This window comes from Kogia breviceps, chromosome 4, assembly GCF_026419965.1.
Source record: "Kogia breviceps isolate mKogBre1 chromosome 4, mKogBre1 haplotype 1, whole genome shotgun sequence".
In the NCBI taxonomy this organism is placed as follows: domain Eukaryota; kingdom Metazoa; phylum Chordata; class Mammalia; order Artiodactyla; family Physeteridae; genus Kogia; species Kogia breviceps.
Window position 1 is genome coordinate 38,678,692 of NC_081313.1, and position 20,627 is coordinate 38,699,318.

Genomic DNA, 20,627 nt, shown 5'->3' on the forward strand with positions numbered 1-20,627 from the left:
ACATGCATTTCTTGGGAACCTCTTCAAAATGCAGGTTCTCAGGCTTTACCCTAGACCAACTGAATCAGAAATTCTGGGGATGGATGCAGCAAGTGTTTGAACAAGCATTCTTGGTGACTCTGATGTATGATCAAGTTTCAAAACCATTGATCTATAGATAATGCTTCTTAACTGCTCTGAGTTCTTCTGTGAATTAGTGAGACAACAATTGACAGTGCTTAGCAAGACGCTGAACCACCTCAGCAGTGCTAAATACCTATTAGCTACTATAATTAAGGATGAAGTAAGTTGGTTTTGATTTTGATCATATTTTTTTTTCTTTTCAAAAAGGTGACTGTGTACAATAGTCTTTTGCAAGAATTCCAAAGCCAAACTAGTGTAAAGGGAAATAAGAGCAGATAATTCTAATCTTCTTTGACTAAACTTATAAACATTAGAATTAAGAAATTCAGCTCTCGGGCTTCCCTGGTGGCGCAGTGGTTGGGAGTCCTCCTGCTTATGCGGGGGATGCGGGTTCGTGCCCGGGTCTAGGAGGATCCCACATGCCGCGGAGCGGCTGGGCCTGTGAGCCATGGCCGCTGGGCCTGCGCGTCCGGAGCCTGTGCTCCGCGACGGGAGGGGCCGCGGCAGTGAGAGGCCCGCGTACAGCAAAAAAAAAAAAAAAAAGAAATTCAACTCTCAACAATGTGATAGACAATGATTTTCTTGGGAAAACAGAATCCCTTCATTGTTAATACTTCCTTTGACCTGTTAGTTATTAGAAAATGATAGAAACAGAATTTGTGGTGTCACACATCTTATAGCCAAATAAACTCTTGCTAAAAAAGCAAACTATGAATTTATATTTAATAGGACAAAAACACCTACTACACAGCATTTCTTGTCTTTCATTTCTCCACAAATGTGTGAGGACAAGAAATATCCCTGGCCATTCACACCTGGTTTACAAGAGTCATGCTGACTGTCTGACCCATCATAGCTTCTGATTAAGATAGGTTTGTGTAGTGGAACGGCAAAGGCAAAAATAATATTATCTCACAAAATAATTTATTTGTGCCTTGTGCAGAACTAATGTCATGGAAGCCTGCTTTCTTAGGGATGCCTCCATCATTATTGAACTGTTTTGAAATATAAACAAATAAGGGAAAATGAAAGAAGACAGTATTTACAGAAAAAAGACCACTTACAATTTCTGTGATTCTGAGCTTAGTACTGAATGTAAAATTTTCTAAATAATCACAGGTGAACAGAAAACCTGATGAAGTTAAGAGTTGCCATTTTCCATGAATATGGACTTCATAGAAAGCCATACCTAACACAGTAGAGGGAATAAAGAGAGTTCTGCCTTTCTCACAATCATCTAGATAACTTTTTTCTAATTAAACATTTTGCTATGATTTATCTGGGTAGCTATGACTGTCAAAATCTTCCACACAAAGCAACATGAATTTTTATTTTGCTCTTAACACATGCATATTTTATTGCAAATGCTCACAAAATTTCTTGGGCAACAGCTGGCCTCCTAATGTCCTCATCATGACAGTGAATCTGCAGAAGCAGATGAAATCCTTCTATAAACTCAAGTGAACTAGAAATTAAAAAAAAAAAAAAAAAAAGCTTGCGCAAGTCCCCGGAACAGAAATGTTTTGTTAAAAGTTTTCCTGTGTTTTGGTATTTTAATAAAGGCCACATGATATGAGGCTTATTTCTTGGTTATGATACTTAACTCTGGTTGCTGTTTCTGTGACAGTCTTACTATGTAAAGGTCAGATTTTTTTGTCCCTTTAGCCAGGACTTGCTAGAAAAGCAGCAGGAGTGACGTCACGGCTCGCCGCTTTGCAGCAAGTTGATGCATTTCAACAGTTGAGTATTTCTGATCAAGGGAAAACTAGACTTCTTTTTTGTGTATTATGTAACATTTGACACTTTAGTATGTTTCTTTATTCAGTAAGCTATCAGGTACATCTGCAAAAATAGCCCCAGAGAGGGATTTCTAAAAAATATTCTTAGGACTTTCTTGGTTCTGAGTGAACATTAAATAGTAATAGCTATCAAGCAGTATTATGTTTGGTTTCACCCCAAATATAAACAACTACAATCCAGATGTTTCCTACTTTCCTATCTGCAAGTTTCCTATGGTCATCCTTGACTTTCATATCTAAATCAACTGCCTTAAACCGTACTGTGGGAAGCCCAGAATCCTCCCCATTCTTTCTGTTTTTTTTTTTTTTTTTTTTTTTTTTTTTTCTGGAGTGCATGTGCTTCTCTGCGGGTGCACATCTGTGACTTCTATGTGCTGTTGCTTACTCCTGACCATGCTTATTCCTTCCTGTGGGTGCTCCCTGCCCGTGCTGAACAAGTGGGAGATGCTGCCCCTCATCTTGCACCCTAGCAAAGCACCACAAACTGAGGCTCATGTGAGTGGCAGCCTTTTACTGCAGACTTGAGGGTTGCAGAAAGTAATTACAGGTACGAAAACACTTCAGCTCAAATGTCAAGTACACATATTGATGTTCCCAGTAATTTGTCATCCATCCCCTTCCATTGGAAGTTTTTCATGATCGTGTGCCCTTGTATGCTCCAGCCTCCAGCTATGTGCCAGGAGCCCTCTTTCTTTTTTCCTAGATCTTCCTGGCAACTCCTTTTCCTCCTCGGTCCCAGGCCCCTCTCCTAGGCTGCCTGCAGCAAAGCCAAATTTTTCTCCCTTTACTCTTCAGAGTAACAGTGCAGCTTTTTTTTTTTTTTTTTCTTACACCACCCATCCAGCCTGGACCAGCCAGGTCAGGGACCTGAACTTTCTCAAGGGAAGGAAACAGCATATACCATGAAGATGATTTTCTCAAAAAAAGAGCCATCTCCCCGCGGATGAATTATGCCACTTCTCTGGAAGGCAGACTCAACTGTAGTCTGTTTTCACTTCCAGTAGCAAATGCTTCTGTTTCCAATGTGCACAGTATTTCCATCCATGCAAACCACTGTGCTCTCTCACAGGTAGGTTATTTTTACCCCCTTGTATACATGCTCCATACCGCAGCCAGGTGATCCTTATAAAGGGGTAATTTGATCATGCCATTCTTTTGGTTAAACTATAAGGGTCACCTCACTGCTCTCAGGACCAAGTTTTCAATCCGTAATGGACCCTAGAGAGCTCTATGATTCTGCCCCCAACCCCATCCTGTACTCCACCAGCCTTGACTTGTCTCATTCTCCTTTGTCCTTGTCTTCTCTCTCTCTGAAGGTGCTGGCCTTTTGGCTTCTGGAACACGGCCTGCTCCTTCCCACCATTGGCCCCCTGTGCTTCTTCTTCTCTCTGCCTAGAAGTCCCTCCCCCTTCACATGGTTCTTTCTTACTTACCATTCATATCTCAGCTTAAATATTGCTCCTTAAGTTTTCTCTGACCCAGAGCTAAGTTAGGGCCCCCCATGCATACTCTCTCGGCACCCTGAACTTCTCTTTCGTAGCGCTAATCAAAATCGTAATTAATTCATTTTGAAAGGATGGTATCTGTCAGATTACTATGGCTTCCTCCATTAAGAGTTGCCCAGGATTGACTGTGTGCTTCTGCTTAAGCTTTCTACATCCAACTTTTTCTTTTCTATTCTGTGAACATCTCAGCCCCCTTCAATGCTCCTCCTGGGCTTCCCTGGTGGCGCAGTGGTTGAGAATCCGCCTGCCGATGCAGGAGACACGGGTTCGTGCCCTGGTCCGGGAAGATCCCACATGCCGCGGAGCAACTAAGCCCGTGAGCCATGGCCGCTAGGCCTGCGCGTCCGGAGCCTGTGCTCCGCAACGGGAGAGGCCACAACAGTGAGAGACCCGCATACTGGAAAAAAAAAAATGCTCCTCCAAACTTGGGGGTAGCAATCACTGTCCTCCACTGATCCACCCAGGGACGCATTGCTCAAATGTGTCATTCACTATTCAGCACCTCTCTCCACCTTCATGCTGGTCCCCACACCACCTGTCTAGATTCCAGTAACATATTCCTAAGCTTTTACCATCTTTTCCAAGGTTTTCATTGGGCTTTATCTCTTGCTAGACATCCTCTTACCCTCATTATCTCTGCTCAAGCCATATTCCGTTTTTTTCTCACATCTTCTCTTGGGCCATGTTCTTTTTGCCCCCTGGGCCTTCATACCTGCTGTTCCTGTAACCAAAACAGAGAAGCCCCCCCTTAACCCTGCTAAAACTTCCCTTTAACTGCCTAAATTCTACTTATCCATCAAGATTTGTCTTACATTTCAATCCTCTAATTAGCTTTACCTCACTCTTTATCCACCCCACTGCCAAACTGCTTATGACAGGCCGAATAATGGTCATTAAAGATGTCCACACTCTAGTCCTAATCCCTGGAATCTGTGAATATGTTATGTTACCTGGCAAGGAGGGATTAAGGTGGCAGGTGGAATATAGGTTGCTAATCAGGTATCGTTGAGATGGAAACACTCTCCTGGACTATCTAGATGGGCCCAATGAAATCACAAGAGTCCTTATAAGTAGAATAGAATGGCAGAAGAGTCAATGTCAAAGAGATGTGGCATGAAAAAGATTCTACAGGCCATTGATGATTTTGAAGATGGGAAGGAACCACAAGCTAAGGAATGCAGGCAGCCTTTAGAAGGTAGAAAAGGCAAGGAAACGGATTCTCTCCTAGAACCTCCAGAAGGAATGTAGCCCTGGTGATACTTTGATTTTAGCCCAGTGAAATGTATTTCAGATGTCTGACCTCTAGAGTTGTAATATAATAAATTTGCATTGTTTTAAACCACCAAATTTTGACAATTTGTTACAGCAGCTGTAGGAAACTAATACTGTGCTCTTCCCAGGGAGTTCCATATTCTGTACTTTTTGTCATAGCTTTTATCATCTTGTATTATAATTGATTATTTGTTCATCTGATTCTTTTACTAGGTTCAAAAGTTCACAGGACAAAGACAGTGACTTTCTTATTCACTGTCATATATCCAGTGATAACTATAGTTCCTGGAAGATGGTAGGCTTTCAATAAGTATTTTCTGAGTAAATTAATGGCTGAGCCAGAATTCAAACATGGATCTTTGACACTATGCAGCAGCCCTTTCATCCTGAAGCAGACACTACCTGAGATTTTCTTCCTCCAGGAAATCCCCCTGTAGATCATCTGCTATCAGATATAGGCTGGCCAAATTTAGTTATTTGAAAAAGAATTTCCCAAATATGTATAGATCCACTGTGCTGTAACATCTCATTTACCATCTAGAAGGAAACGCATTGTAAAGGAATTTATTGGATCCCATTAACTTCTTTAAGCAGAAAGATGGTGTAGTTCTCATTTGCCCCTTAAAAGTCTGTTACATACATGTGTTTCCATGACACATTGTTCAGAAATGGCCAGAAGCAGCTGGATAGAGAGAGCAATGGCTGCCTATGTGCCACACGCTGTGTTTCAGATCCCATGGTTCACTGTTTCTCAACCCAAGACGAACTTAGTCTCCTTTGAAGGTTATTTCCTCAGGTGAAATAAACACAGTTCCATATATTTCAGCCACTTGCACCGCAAAACTGGAACATCTTAGCATTCCCAGAGCAAATGCTGTGGGAAAGTCTGTTCAGGTTCTCAACTTGTCGACACACATGCTATAAGTTCCTGGTTACCACCTACATGACAAAACAGAATAAATCATAATGTTTTAATATGATAAAAACCAGACGTTTTATTCTTTCCTTTTTGGTATTTCTCTCTAGTGAACAATTTGTTGGGTGAATATCAAAAGCTGTTGGAACTCAGTACATTATCACTCTCCATGCCTTATAGTTATTTTTTTTTAATTTTTAAAGTTTTTTACTGATTGCTGGGAAGATGTTTTATTTATTTATTTATTTGGTTGTGCCTGGTCTTAGTTGCAGCAGGCAGGCTCCTTAGTTGCGCCTCGCCAGCTCCCTAGTTGTGGCAGTTGGGCTCCTTAGGTGTGGTATGCAAACTCTTAGTTGCGGCACGCATGTGGGATCTAGTTCCCTGGCCAGGGATCGAACCCGGGCCCCCTGCATTGGGGGCATGGAGTCTTAATCTCTGCACCATGAGGGAAGTCCCCATGCCTTTTAGTTTTAATATGCAATGAAAGAAAGAAAAAAAAAAACATCCTTCTAAATGATTCTTTTTAGCTTTTCCAAATACAGTAACTCTACCAGCTAAAACCACTAAGAAATTAAAGGTGATTAAGGAACATTAGGAAAGCTGTCAGTGTATTTTTAAAAATCAGGGAAAGTTGCAGTATTTATTAAGCCCTCAGGGGAGGAAAGATATATTCTTCTAAATCACAACAACTGAAATGTATTTCTACTATTTTTTGCTGAAGACTCTTTAAGCACTTATACTAAATTTTGGAATGCTTCAACAACTCAAATGGATAGAGTGCTAAATGCCATGAGGAATGCTGGTGCAGGAGACAGTAGAAGAACAACATTTCTGGGTCTGTAACTAGTCAACAAGTTATTTCGTGGAACGTAAGTTTGGTGTAGATGATCTTGAAAATTTATACACATTTGCTTTTGGACTGAAAAAGAAACATTTTCTTATAATTTTGAGGGTTAAGTTTTAATAAAAGGGATACCTATTTCCTTCAAAAAGAGTCTAAATTACACAAAACTGGTGGGTTCAAAAAGGAGTCAATCAAACTATTTTGGGTCAGGGGGAAGCTTCACTGGAAAGTTCTCCACTACGGCTTCTGCCAAGGTTGATTGTAAGAGGAGCCAAAGAGACTGCGCTGCTTGCTGAAGTGTAAAAACCAAGGCATCAAACAGGCTAGTACTTCAGCTCATCATGACCCTCCTGAATTACTTGGAGTGTGGGCAGAAACCTGAAATCTGGCTTAAGAGTGAAACACATGTGGCTGGATCTATCAGAAAAAAAAATTTTTTTTCCAACATAGATCAGCAACTTCAGATCTGTAAGATGAAAGATTTTGTAAAATGGGTTGGGAAGCAATGCAGAGGAAAACAGTAATAAAAGTGCACCAACACACTATTGGTTCCTATATAAGAAGTGAATAGTCAAATAATCCCTCTGATAAATCTACCTCGTTTCTATTACCATTTTTCTACCTCCAATCAGGCTACTGCGGAGATCTACAAACATGTACCAGAATAAACCCAGGATTCCCAAAGTCCTCATTTCATCTCCATCCAGCTGAAAAGTACTTCTTTCTCCCTTAATTGTTCTATGGTTGAAAATAGAATTTAGAGGTGATGATGCCCAGATTTTCGTGCTATGAAGCTGTTGCTTTGCAGTGGTTGAGTCTTCCATCCATGCACAAAACACATTCGGACTGTCTTCATTTTCACCCATGTCAGAGCAGACCATCTACCACAACATACTTCACCCTATTTTGCTGGATCAAACCAGCTTGCTGTGCCCTCAGAATGGGAGAAAACACTTGCAAATGAATCAACAGACAAAGGATTAACCTGCAAAATATATAAACAGCTCATGCAGCTCAATATCAAAAAAACAAACAACCCAATCCAAAAATGGGCAGAAGACCTAAATAGACATTTCTCCAAAGAAAACACACAGATAGCCAAGAAGCACATGAAAAGCTGCTCAACATCACTAATTATTAGAGAAATGCAGATCAAAACTACAGTGAGCAAATGTTGGAGAGGGTGTGGAGAATAAGGAACCCTCTTGCACTGTTGGTGGGAATGTAAACTGATACAGCCACTAGGGAGAACAGTATGGAGGTTCCTTAAAAAACTAAAAATAGAATTACCATATGACCCAGCAATCCTACTACTGGGCATATACCCAGAGCAACCCAAAATTCGAAAAGACACATGCACCCCAATGTTCATTGCAGCACTCTTTACAATAGCCAGATCATGGAAGCAACCTAAATGTCCATTGACAGATGAATGGATAAAGAAGATGTGGTACATATATACAATGGAATATTACTCAGCCATAAAAAGGAATGAAATTGGGTCATTTGTGGAGACGTGGATGGACTTAGAGTCTGTCATACAGAGTGAAGTAAGTCAGAAAGAGAAAAATAAATATCGTATATTAATGCATATATGTGGAAACTAGAAAAATGGTACAGAAGAACTGGTTTGCAAGGCAGAAATAGAGACACAGATGGAGAGAACAAATATACGGACACCAACGGGGGAAAGCAGGGCGTGGGCGGTGGGATGAATTGGGAGATTGGGATTGTCATATATACACTAATATGTATAAAATAGGTAACTAATAAAAACCTGCTGTATAGCACAGGGAACTCCACTTCTCTGTACAGTAGAAACTAACACAACCTTATAAAAAATTACAACCCAATAAAAAAGAATTGTGAAAAAAAAGAAAACAGCTCGCTGTGGCACATCTGTCTCATAAACACTGCCATGTAAAAATGCAGCGTTGTAATAATGGAAAAATAAGTTAACATTCAGTGCTTTTAAGAAGATAATTTACATTTGCTTTGATTATGCTTATAAAGTGAAAATGAGCAGAATTAGTGTAAAGAAGGTCTGATAAAGCACCATGTTTGAAGAAAAGATGAGAAATGCACAGATTGTATTTTCAACTCACCAGAACTTAAACTTACCATTAAATACGGTCAATTATTTTGGGCGCTGGTTCCCTTGGAAAATAGAAGTCCGTTTCTGAAACTGGGTGAAAAATATAAAATAAACTTGTATTAGAAACATGTAACAAAAAAGCCTATGACAGCAAGAAGAATCTTACAATAAATCAGATATTAGAATTACAGGTAGGCACTTGTGAAATAAATTCCTTGCATTACAAAGTCAGTATATCACTGAATATTGGCTGAGTTTGGTGACACTTTCTCTGGCATTTCTGTTAGCATTTTTCACATTAGGAAATTTCCTAATTAGCTAAAGCTAACGTTCATGAAGAATGTTAAGATTTTTTTTCCCTCTCTACCTAAAGCCACAGACTGTCAAGTTTTGAGTTCTTTACTTTTCTCTTTCATCCCCTGATATCAGAATGACAATTTGCTTTTGTCTGACAGCATCCTTTACAGTGGCATAGCTATTTGCTATTTTGGATTTGTTGTGGGCTGCTTGAATTGTAACTTACCCTGTTAGCAGTGTGGCTGAGTATTAGTACTGCATTTTTAATTAGGAATTTTTATTATTTTTTCACTTCCTTGGGAAAAAATATTTCCAGTTTATAAGTGGGGTTATTACAAACAAAAAATTTCTAAATTGTTTGGCAGGAACTCAGCCTATAATTTTCTGTGGCAGTGGGGGGTTTCTATCTTCTATAGACTCTTCAACATCTTCATCACATTGTAACTGAAATAATATTAATTGAACCACAAAGGCCAAATTTGTAGAACTCCTGGGGCTTGAGTCCTGTCCCCCCAATTTTACTTCCTTCTTGTTGAGCTTCTTGAATTTGAGGGAGGCAGAGTGTGACAGAGGATGGTAGAGAAGCCTATGGCTGGGCGTGAGAAGCTCCTGTGCCACGACAAAGGTCTCTCCCAGCTTGAAATTAAGAGGAGAGGGGCTGAGATAGGGCCCCGGCAGAGGAGACTCGGCATAAGAAAATTTGCAGCTAGGTTATGCACTTGTAGCATGTCACGGGAACACAATGTCATTGACTATTAATGAATTAAATCTTAATAAAAACCTGAGCTTTCCCTTATTCAAATCAAAACATCTTAAGAAGTCACTAGTTTTGAGCATTCTTTGAGCACATGATTTTCCCCATAGGCCACGTGGGAGTTGTGTCTACGTACAGGACATATTTGCTTTAAGCATCACCGTCTAAGGCACTTGGTAATGGCATTAGAGACCACATGGCAGTAGTCAGTGAACATGTAGCCCCTTCTTCTAGGAGATGATAGTTTCATGAGAATCAGTAAATAAGAAAAAAACAAAATTAGTTACCCATTCAAGCAAATAATTTAAGTAATTGTGAAAGGAAAGAGACTTTTTTTTTTTAAACTGGAAGTTTATATTTCTAACTGCAAGATAGTCAGAAAATTAGCATATCTCTTAAAAACCTGAGTTTTAATTTAGCACTCAGGGTGATATCATTGATGGTCTATAGCTCATGATAAAATCACTTCATCTTCTTATGTAATTTTATTTTCAAAATCAATGATGATGATCAGATTTAACTATCTCTAAATGATATATAGCATAACTACATATAGTTGAAGATACATGAACTTATTTCCCTGGATTTTCCTTGTAATAAATCCCAAGCACATTTCGACCCTACACTGAATCTAGCTTTATGATATTTAATTGAGGAGTAAAGAGGGCAGCTTGGGAAAAAAAGAACAAAGAAGTAGGTGATGCTTCCAAAATGGTAAGTGAACCAGAAAGACTAGATTTTCCCCCAATTCTTATTTTTAGGAAACTTTTCTACTCTTCCTCCCCCACTTTGGCCTTCCATCTGAAGCCTAGCTTGTCAGTAAGATCAGTTTAGGAACAAGGTAAGTAAAATGGAATTTATTTAGTAAAAATTACAGAAATGATTTAAGGAAGGTAAAAGTAAGTGCATAATTTGGAATTTGATAAGTAAACAAAAACTAATATCCAACCCCTTTCTCATTTCTATAAAAAAAATTTAAAGTGAGGAAGTCTTTATTTTCTATGACTAACAGTGAGAATCATGATTTCATATCTCTTGTGAATTGCAGCAGTATTGTTGAATATTGAAACAATATCTAGTACTAAAAGGATATGTAAGAATTTTTAGGAGCAGAGGAAAAAGACATCTAGAGTAAAGGTCAACCAAGAAAAGGACATTTTAAGCGGTCACTAAATGACTTCTAAAACCTTATTTTGAAATCTATTAAGTAAACATTTAGTAAATTTGGCTTTTATAAATATGACATGTATACTTGTTTCTTGATTTCTACAATCAAATTATAAAAAATAATATAACATCAACAGCAGTAGGTGATTTTTTAATGTGACAATGAAATGTGATAAAGTTTTTTAACTGAAAAATTAAAGTGAATGCAAACGTATAAAGGTAGTTTCTCCAAGATTTTATACTAAAGAATGATCCACTTAAATAGATGACATATTACAATTTTTATAAAAATAACAATTTGCAATCAAATGACAAAATGTATATAGAATATCTGACTATATTTGATTTAAAGAAAACTATTATAAAATTATGACTATAATTCATTATAGCAACTTAGTACAATGATTACACAGCAGCTCTTAGACGGTTCTATGATGATCTGCACAACAAACGGGTATGGGAATAAACTGACAGCTAAAGAACTTACAATATAACTTTAAAATACTTTGATTAGTAGACACTTGATTTTAATCTATCAAAAATAATGTGAATGTTAATTTTAGTCACACATTACTTACAGTGATCTATCAAAGAACAAAACGTGCCTTTGCAATTTTAAAATCTCTTAAGTTGTAGTTTTCATATCTGCAGTCTCTCCTCACAGTATTTTGAAAGTGTCAAAATACTTGTCTGTTTAACAGTAATTATAGCATGGAGAAAGAGCACATCACTAAAATGTGTTTAATCAGAATTTATATTTGCATCCCTCCATAATACATAGCTTAAGGTCTTTCTTGATCATAATATTAAAATGAAGTATTATAATTAGTATGCGCTGAAGCTGAAAAAGATGAGAAGAATAGACACTAAAGTTTCCATAGGACTGTTATTGATCAGGAGGTTCAATCACTTTAGATTTTTAATCTTCTGAAAGTCACACTGAAAAACACTTGTTGAGCTTCAGAAAATGTGTTTAAGCTATTTTAATATAATTTAATTATAAATGATAAAATTTCAAATCAGTCATTTTGGGTAGAAACTATTTTCCAGAGTATGTCTATGAGTCAGTTAATTCACCAGATTTTAAAACTGAACATGTTTGAACAACCTGTAATCTTAATTTTCAAATTACAGTAATGGAATCTCTTGTAAATCTTAATGCCAATTATTTCTGTCTGAATTAACTTTCAATCTTTATTGACACATGGAAAACTGGGAGTTTCTTTTCTTGCTGATAATTATATTGTTCTGGTTGTTAGAATTATAGTGTCTCTGCTTTGTTCAAAGCTCGTTAGGGCAAGTTTTTTGAACTTGGATTTATTACCACTTACTTATCTTCGGTCTAGCACGACCTCAGGAATTGTGACAAAGACTCTTTAACTGATATTTTAGCATATTAAAAGGTCAGAAACATCAACGAGGGACAAACAAGGTTTAAGAAGATTTATTTGTGCAAAGAGAAAATATGCTTTGTAGCTTTATGCCATTAAAACAGAACAAAACAAAACTAGTCTTGCTTTAGCTTTTCCATTTTCTCAAATAGTAGAAACAGCATTTGGTCCCTGAATTTTACAATTACATTATGCCAAAGAAAACGAGCCAGAACATTTTAGCGACTAAAAATGAGTATTTTTGAGCAAATTTTTTTCTGTATGAGTTTCTTCTAATCTTTAAGTCTCTGCTTCTTTTCTTACTACACTGATACTTTTTCTATTGTGACTTTACCTGTCTCTCGTCCTGCCCCCAGCTTTCTCTTGTTCTCTTTCAAAGCATTTTTTCAATCAGCACATGAGTTTCTGAAAGAATATTATTTAGTCTTGGCTTTTCCCTCAACTTTATTCAGCAAAGCTACTGACTTGAACAAAAGCAGTACTGTACCTGCTCCTGGCTGCCAGAAACAATGACGAGCGCCCTGATAAGATTAGATGTAATTTTAAATGCAGCGGGGACAAAGCCTCCCTCCCACTCACCCCACTCATAACCCCCTACTGTAATTCCACCACAGTGAGCAGTTGAAAAATCCCTGACCAGAGCCAGACTGCTTGGTAAGCGCCACCTAACAGACATCGAAACATGATCTGCATCATTTTCAGGCTTGGCAGACATTTTGTGCATAAAAAAGAAAGGAAAAGAAAAAAGAAGGAAAGACTAGAAAGAAAAGAAAAAAAAAGACAATCTTTGAAACCGGACACAAGCAAACTTTATACATTCCCAGTTTTATAGTTTCAAGAAAGACTTAAATCTGAACTATCAAAAAAAAAAAAAAGAAGAAGGAAAAGAAAAATATGCTGAGAACATGTATAAAGTCAATTTAGCTAGTTTTCTTTTTGAACAGCAACTTTATATCTAAGTTAAATTGTTCTATGGATTGTGTAGTTTTGTAAACCATTGAAGTAGCATAAATGTTGGTGTACGAATCTAGGAACCTAGGTGCCCAATGTGCATTTTTTTTAACTCATAAAAATTTACCCTTTAATTCTGTGAAAGCACCTATAGAGTGTCAGAGCTCTTTCCTTTTTCTTCTGCTCTTTGGATAAGACCCTTGACTGAATAGATGTCTTTACTTTTATGTGTTACATTGGTTCTGATCACAAAACTGTTGATTCCTTTCTTGTACTAGTATGCAAATAATAACTTAATCTTTGTTGCATTCCATTTCTAAATCTATCTATCTATCCATCAATCACTACTCTTTCCATAAATACAAAACACTAAGTTTATATTTTAAGAGGAAAAAATTATATTGACAGCAATGAAAGTATATTTAATACAGATGCAACTCACTTTGCTCACACAAGGGCTTTTATAACATTGTAGTAAGTTTGAATTTTTGTGAAACAAATCATTTAAACTGCATTTAATAAACTTTTAAAATCAAAGGTAACCCTTTTTATAATGTGGATAAGATCTCCTTCATTTGTCAGATCTCAGATGCATTTGTTGTGTCGAATGTTCTTGATAGGGGACATGACTGTGTGCTGAAAAAAAGTCAGATGTTGAAACTGGATAAAGAGTCTTAAATGACTAAATTTGAGAGGTTTACTAATCTCTGAACTTCTGATCCCATAGTACTAGGTATTTTTGAGTTACTAGACGAGGACAAATCTCTACACTCGCCTAGTTATGGAAATTAGTGACATTTTGAGTACAGAGCCTACCCATTACCTGACAAATACACTGCATGTGTGTGCTGTGATGGCCCTTCTTTCTTGTCAGAAAACTTCAGAAAGCTGAGAGAGTACAGCTTCCTGAGATAGATTTAGAATCTATCCCAACCCATGATAAATTTGTATGTTGTTTTCCTCTGAGAGAAGAAAGAAACCTAAACTAAGAATTTTCATAAGATTTCAGTTAATTAGATTCCACTAAACATTATTGAAATGTGTTGTTATCCTTGAAAAGGGTGGACTACATTGGTTTTTAAACTGTTTTGGTGGGCAAGAATGTCTTTTCCTTTTTTCCTTTCCCCCCCTTCCCTTCCCTTCCCTTCTTCTTTGCTCCTTGCTTTGTGTGTGTGTTTTTCAGTCTGCCAATAATGTAACCAGATATCTTCAATGTTCTTCTATCTCCCTTTTGTATCCTCCTCTGTCTGTACCTGGAAAGATGTGGATGGGGTGGCAAAGCACATTAGGATTGGGGAAAATGGTAAGGATGATTTTCCATCTGAAAGCCTCTTGGCAGGTGCTCAGCAGCCTCTGTATACTTCTAGATTCTCAGCAAATTTCCGGAGCAGTTCCTCTTTTGCTCTCCCCTACCCCCTTCCTTCCTTTTCTTTCTTCCTACAATGCCCTGGACACAGTCCTAGGCCTGGGGGATTAAAGAAGACACAGTAGGACATAGTTCCTGTTCTCAAGGAACTCACAACCTGGTGACAGGAGCCTCAAGGAAAGAAGCAGTGTTTGCTCCAGGCTTTCCCTCTCCCCTGCCCCTGATCAGAACTGAAGCTTCCCATTCTCCACTTTCTTCTACCCACCAGGAACCTGGAAATGAATGCAAACTAAAGTAACCGATAATCTTTAAAAGTCTTGCTCATCTCAGACAGCATTTAAATGTTAACTCTTGCCTTCAAAAATGGGGTAAATTGTAAGGATTTTTGTCCACAAGCAGCACTGATGAAAGGGAGAGACTGTTTTTTGTTTGTTTGTTTTTTTGCGGTACGCGGGCCTCTCACTGTTGTGGCCTCTCCAGTTGCGGAGCGCAGGCTCAACGGCCATGGCTCACGGGCCCAGCCGCTCCGCGGCATGTGGGATCCTCCTGGACCGGGGCACGAACCCGTGTCCCCTGCATCGGCAGGCAGACTCTCAACCACTGCGCCACCAGGGAAGCCCAGAGACTGTTTTATATTAAAACTCCTTCTTCGGAATCTCTCAATCATGACCAAAATATATTTATACTAAGGTTGGCTTCATCTTCGTGCTCCATCAGGATTCATACTTGGAGAAATTCATTACAACTGTATAAATTTAACTTTTTTCATATTTGTCACCTTCAGTGTCTACTTTATGAGAGAAGAATAAACCAAATTATTATTTACATGCCAATACTCATCATAAAGTAATAAAATTTATACATATATTGAAATATTGTTTTCTGCATTACTAATATATCCTTGTAAAAATTAGAGATGAACCACAGTTTCAGAAAATCTGTACTTGGGAACTCTCCCCCTCTTTCTGTGTCATCTTGCTAGCATTACTTTAAAGTCATAATTAATACATGTTTGTTGTAATAATATCACAAGATTCACATAAACATAAAGAACAAAAAATAAGAAAAAAACAATCAAATTTTATTATATTTCTAGCACCCAGAGATAGCAATTCTTAAAATCTGCTTTCAACTTTTTTCTATCCAAATATTTTCATATTTTTCCACGAGTGAGATCATAGTGTACACAGCAGTTTTAAACCATTTTAACAGTTTATCACAAATGCTTAGAATTCACTAGAAGGATTATGCTTAATGTTTATAAATACGTTTCTATCCTTTACATATTTGCATCACATGGATGTGCAGTTTATGTAAAAATTCCCTTTTGTATCTTGTCTTCTTTCTCCTTCTATTATACTAATATATTCTTTTCTGGCTCTTTAAACCTCCAGCCTATAAGTGCTTTTTTTTTTTTTCCTGTTCTGCCACTTCCAAATGGAAAACTGTTTCCTCCTCTATCTGCTTGTCTGGAAATGGTGTTCATCCTAAAAGACTCAACTGATATACCTCTTTCTCCAAATCTCAAATCCAGCTTCATCCTCTGCATTCCTGTCATGCCTTTAGTAGACTTGCATTATGGAAGTTATCATACTCTGTACACAATGGCATTGGCCTGAGTCAGAGATCAGACGCCACGAGCCTGGCAAGTGGCATTAGTGAGGCAGTTTCCTGCAGGTCTAGGTTGAATGCTCTGGGCAGAGCAGCCTCTAGGTGGCATAGACTGTTCTGGGAACTCCTCACTTATGGAAAGCTCAGGACCATGAAACAGCTGCCTGGCTAAATTCTGTAATCTGTGTAGGCCCAGTGAGTCATGTGTTAGAAGATGTGAACCCAGACCATAACTGGGGTTCAGGCAAATGCAAATCTGATTGAAGGATTGTGGGTTTCTCCCGGGAGACTCAGTTGGAGGAAAATATTGCAGCTCTCCAAGAGAAAATCACCTGTTGGTGGAGAGAGCCTGACTGTGGTTGGGTTGAAATGCTATAAGGAGCCGTGGCCGCTGGTGACTCTGTCTGGCTCTGCCATGCCTGGCCATCCCTGCTCTGTCCTGGGAAGGGGACTTCTGTGTAAATAGAATGACTTGTGCCACTGGCTACCCAAAGGTTCTGCTCTAGAAACCACCCTGAAAGAATCAGTAGACTCAGAGACAGAAGCACACAGCCTGGATGCAGCCTGTGCCTTGTTGGGGACCCCGTGCAGTTGGGTCTGGCCTGCAGGAGTGGGGAGACAAGCTGGCGGTAAGAGTGCAGAGGTCCATGGAGCAGAAGGATGGGGCAAGTGCAAAACCTGAACTGAGAGACCCTTCTGGAGAAGCCCCCATCCATCTCCTCCCACTTGGCTGGCTGACTGGCTCCTGGAGGGATTGCCAGAAAAGACTGCACTTCCTCTGGTCAAAGCGCTACGATTTAGGGTATGACTCCCAATCTGATACACAGATACACATAGCAACTATGTCTTTTTATCCCTTGTATTCTCTAGCACTTAGGATGGTATCTTACAGGTACCTAATAGATTCACTTATTTATTAAACTCAGATGTTGCTGAGGCCTAGTATATTTCTGGCATTATTCTAGGTTCCGGGGCAAAAACAGTCAGCAAAAACATAACTCTTGCCTTCATGGAGCTAAATGTCCTCTAAACTAAAATTCAAGCAAATGTTAGTTTTACCTTTTCTTTCCCTCCTATCTCTTCACGCAGTCTGTTTTGATATATAATAAGCCAAATTTCACTTTATTTTCATAATATGCTCTTAAAAATTATGGAGGAACAAGCAGTTCTAAAACAGAAATAACCCAGCAGGATACAAATGATCCTTAACAGGTACTGATATGTAAATTGATACTTTGGAATGTACATTAATTTTACCAAGTCACCAGACCAGATGACTTGCTTTGGAACCCTAAATTGTTCATTAGCATGTCGGGGAGATGAACACTTTGTACATATATGCAACTTCTTTGGAACTGTAATCTTCAGTCTCTTCATTTTGATCTGACAATGAAGCATAAAATAAAGATTGATAATAATTTTAACCAGATTCTTTAACAATTATTATTAATTTCTTATGTTCAAGATACTACGCTTAGTCTTGGGAAAGAAAGAAGAATGGAAACAAGATCGTTTCTACTGTAGATATAGTATAAAGCCTAGTAGATTTGGCCGAAGATGTAGTCTTTCAAAATGAATGAGCTGCCAAGTGCTATTTTCCCCATTGTTGACAGATCAGAATCTTAATCTGCAGAGTTCAGCCTGGAAGGGAGCAGGGGACAAGCACTGTATGCTGGACACAGGCAGGGAACGGGATTGTCCAGACAGCATGACTCGGTACTTCCGGGCACTTGCTTGTGCATGACAAATGTATCCAAAGTGTTGCTATCCATTTCTCACATGAGTCCTGTTATTTTGAAAATCTTAAAATAGATGAATTTTCTATAATAATAACTAGACAATGGACACTAATTAGAAAATGAACAAAAGCCACCTCTTTTCAAAAGCCTTATTCCCTTCTGAAGAGACTTTAATCACGAAAGTGACTACAACGTACAGCATTTTATGTTTTCCAAAGAATAGTCACACATTTAATTTTTATAGCAACCCGTGAGCCTAGCGGTATTATCTTCATTTTAGAAGTAACAAAACGGGGCCAAAGATATTAGGTAATTTGTCCAATTTGACTAAGACATGACAAGAAATTGGTCAGAAAACAAACATAAAAAACACTTATTTTTCTCCCACTTTGAGCAAAACATGATACTTCCAGATGTTTAGGGTAGACGCTTGTGATATGGATGATATGACCTCTGTTTGCAAAGACCCTGTATTTGAATGGAGACAAATAAACCATTTATGTAAAAAGACATAGATCATTATATTAAAAGTGCAGAATAATAAAGGGCAAGTGACAGTCATAAATTCTGACGTCCTATGGAGCAATGCCACAGCTCAGAGATGTTAATTCTATTAATACTGGGGATATCGCTTTCTCAGTGTGCAGGAGAGGTGCTGGGTAACTACCTTTGAGTCACTAGAAGTTTATCATAAAACAATAGCACAGAAACCAGGAATAGAAAAATGGGTGTCTCTGAGCAGTAGAAGGGTTTCATGGAGAAGCAATTTCCTTAATAATTTCTAATTGTATCGTTAATAAAATAAAAAAGACAGGAACTAAAATACCATTGCATTTTTACTAATGAGAAATCCATATAAATATTTTCCATATGAAAAATCCATATACACATTTACAAATAAGCATGAAATATTTTTAAAAACATATCAGCTATTAAGACAGAACCTTGGGCTTCCCTGGGGGCGCAGTGGTTGAGAGTCTGCCTGCCGATGCAGGGGACACGGGTTCGTGCCCGGGTCCGGGAAGATCCCACGTGCCGCAGAGCGGCTGGGCCCGTGAGCCATGGCCGCTGAGCCTGCGCGTCCGGAGCCTGTGCTCCGCAAAGGGAGAGGCCACAACAGTGAGAGGCCCGCGTACCACACACACAAAAAAGACAGAACCTTTCTCAGTCTTAAGTTTCCAAGCCAGGGTACAAAAATGGACTCTCTTCCCAACCCTCCTCTCTTCCTTCAGAGGGTGCTTGGAATAAATTGTAAGGGCTGCATACTCCCTTTGAGGGAAACCTTGAAGAAAGAGAACACAATACCTCACTGCCATGTAATGTAAGGCGATACTTTTTCAAGTAGAGGTTTTATTTTACAACAGACCTACAGCATCTATTCCCACAGGTTTAACCCTGACCTACACTGAAAGGTTCCAAGATATCTACTAATTAGGTACTAAAATTTTTGAAGAGAAAAAGATTTAAAAAGAAAAAAAGTTGCCTACATCTTTCAAGCCCCAGGGCAGCTACCATTTAGATGGACAGTGATGAGTTATGCAGGACAAGGCGTCTCAACTTGCTGTTCTTAGAGAAATAATGAAAGCAAGTTTTGCTGAAATAAAATTTTTTTCCATGCAGACTTTCTTTCTTTCAGCTTCAATTGAAGGAAATCCTTGAAGGTTTACATGAGGAAACATATTCAAATTTAAACAGTTAATGTGTGACTTTTCTTCTTTTATATGTTTTTGTAGAAAACAGTTGTATAGGCTGATATTGCTTAAAAGGTCTAATAATTGAATCATTTTTCAGATACTTTGTCTAGATCCAAGCTGATAAGCCCCAGAGTAAAAATTTGTGTAAGTAAAATAGGAATTTCTCTAAGCCAACACTTGAAACAATATTTGCTGGAATCCTACTGGCCTCCTGAATTATAGTATAGCCAAAGAAATAAAATATTGTGGATAATGTCACTGGGTCAGTATTTTTTAAGTTTTAAAAATTTTAATGTTTTTAATGGCATTGCTTTTGTGATTAATCTTAAGATGTCATGATATTTAACATTATTTACCGCTACTATGTTGTCATTAAAAATGCTGATACTGTGTTAAGTGGAAGTAACAGGGAGCCTGGGTCCAACCTTCCCATTGAGTTAGTCTGTGTGTGATTTACTCAGGCCACTTAATTTCTTTGTGTCTCAGTTTTCTTCATGTTTCCAGAGATGTTAATAAAAGCCGTTCCCTAAGTCGCAAGATTTGGAAGGACATATGAGATACTATTTGTAAACTAATTCTGAAAAAGATGAAGCTTTCATATATAGGTGATATAATTGTGAGATATTCAATTTAGCTCTTTGTATTAATCAGAATATGACATGTGATATTATTGATGTTGTCAGTGATACTTAGGTATGTATTTAAAACTAAAAATATACTTAGGTCTTGTGGAGGTCCCAAGGAGCAAGGTGGTGAGTGCAAAACACATAGACTCAATGTCAGGGAGAATATAGTGGAAATCCCGCCTCTGTTACTTAACAGGGAAATTATCTTGGAAAACTTCTTTATCTTCTCCAACCGCCAGTGTCCCCATCTGTAAAACAGGGATAGTGGTGTTTATCCAATTGGAACTTTACACATTAATGAGGTTCACTGTTGTCCATAATTAGGATTGATGACTTACAGGCTAGGTGCTTTTAGGAAGTTGATTAATACGTGAACACAGCAGTTATTTAACCAGTGTTTGATAATTTTTTTTTTTTTAAGTATATGATCATCATGGTGGTCTGAATGAATTCACGCTCAGAATGTCTGAAGTTACT

The 20,627-nt window shown here is 38.2% G+C and overlaps 1 long non-coding RNA gene across 1 annotated transcript; it reads right to left on the minus strand.

Moving 5' to 3' along the window:
• Positions 1-5,247: 5,247 nt before the first annotated feature.
• Positions 5,248-20,370, minus strand: LOC136793993 (uncharacterized). Its single transcript, XR_010840133.1, has 3 exons — positions 20,345-20,370; positions 8,581-8,644; positions 5,248-5,638 (listed from the first exon to the last, which is right to left on the minus strand). It is a non-coding gene; the product is annotated as an uncharacterized lncRNA (long non-coding RNA).
• Positions 20,371-20,627: the final 257 nt, after the last annotated feature.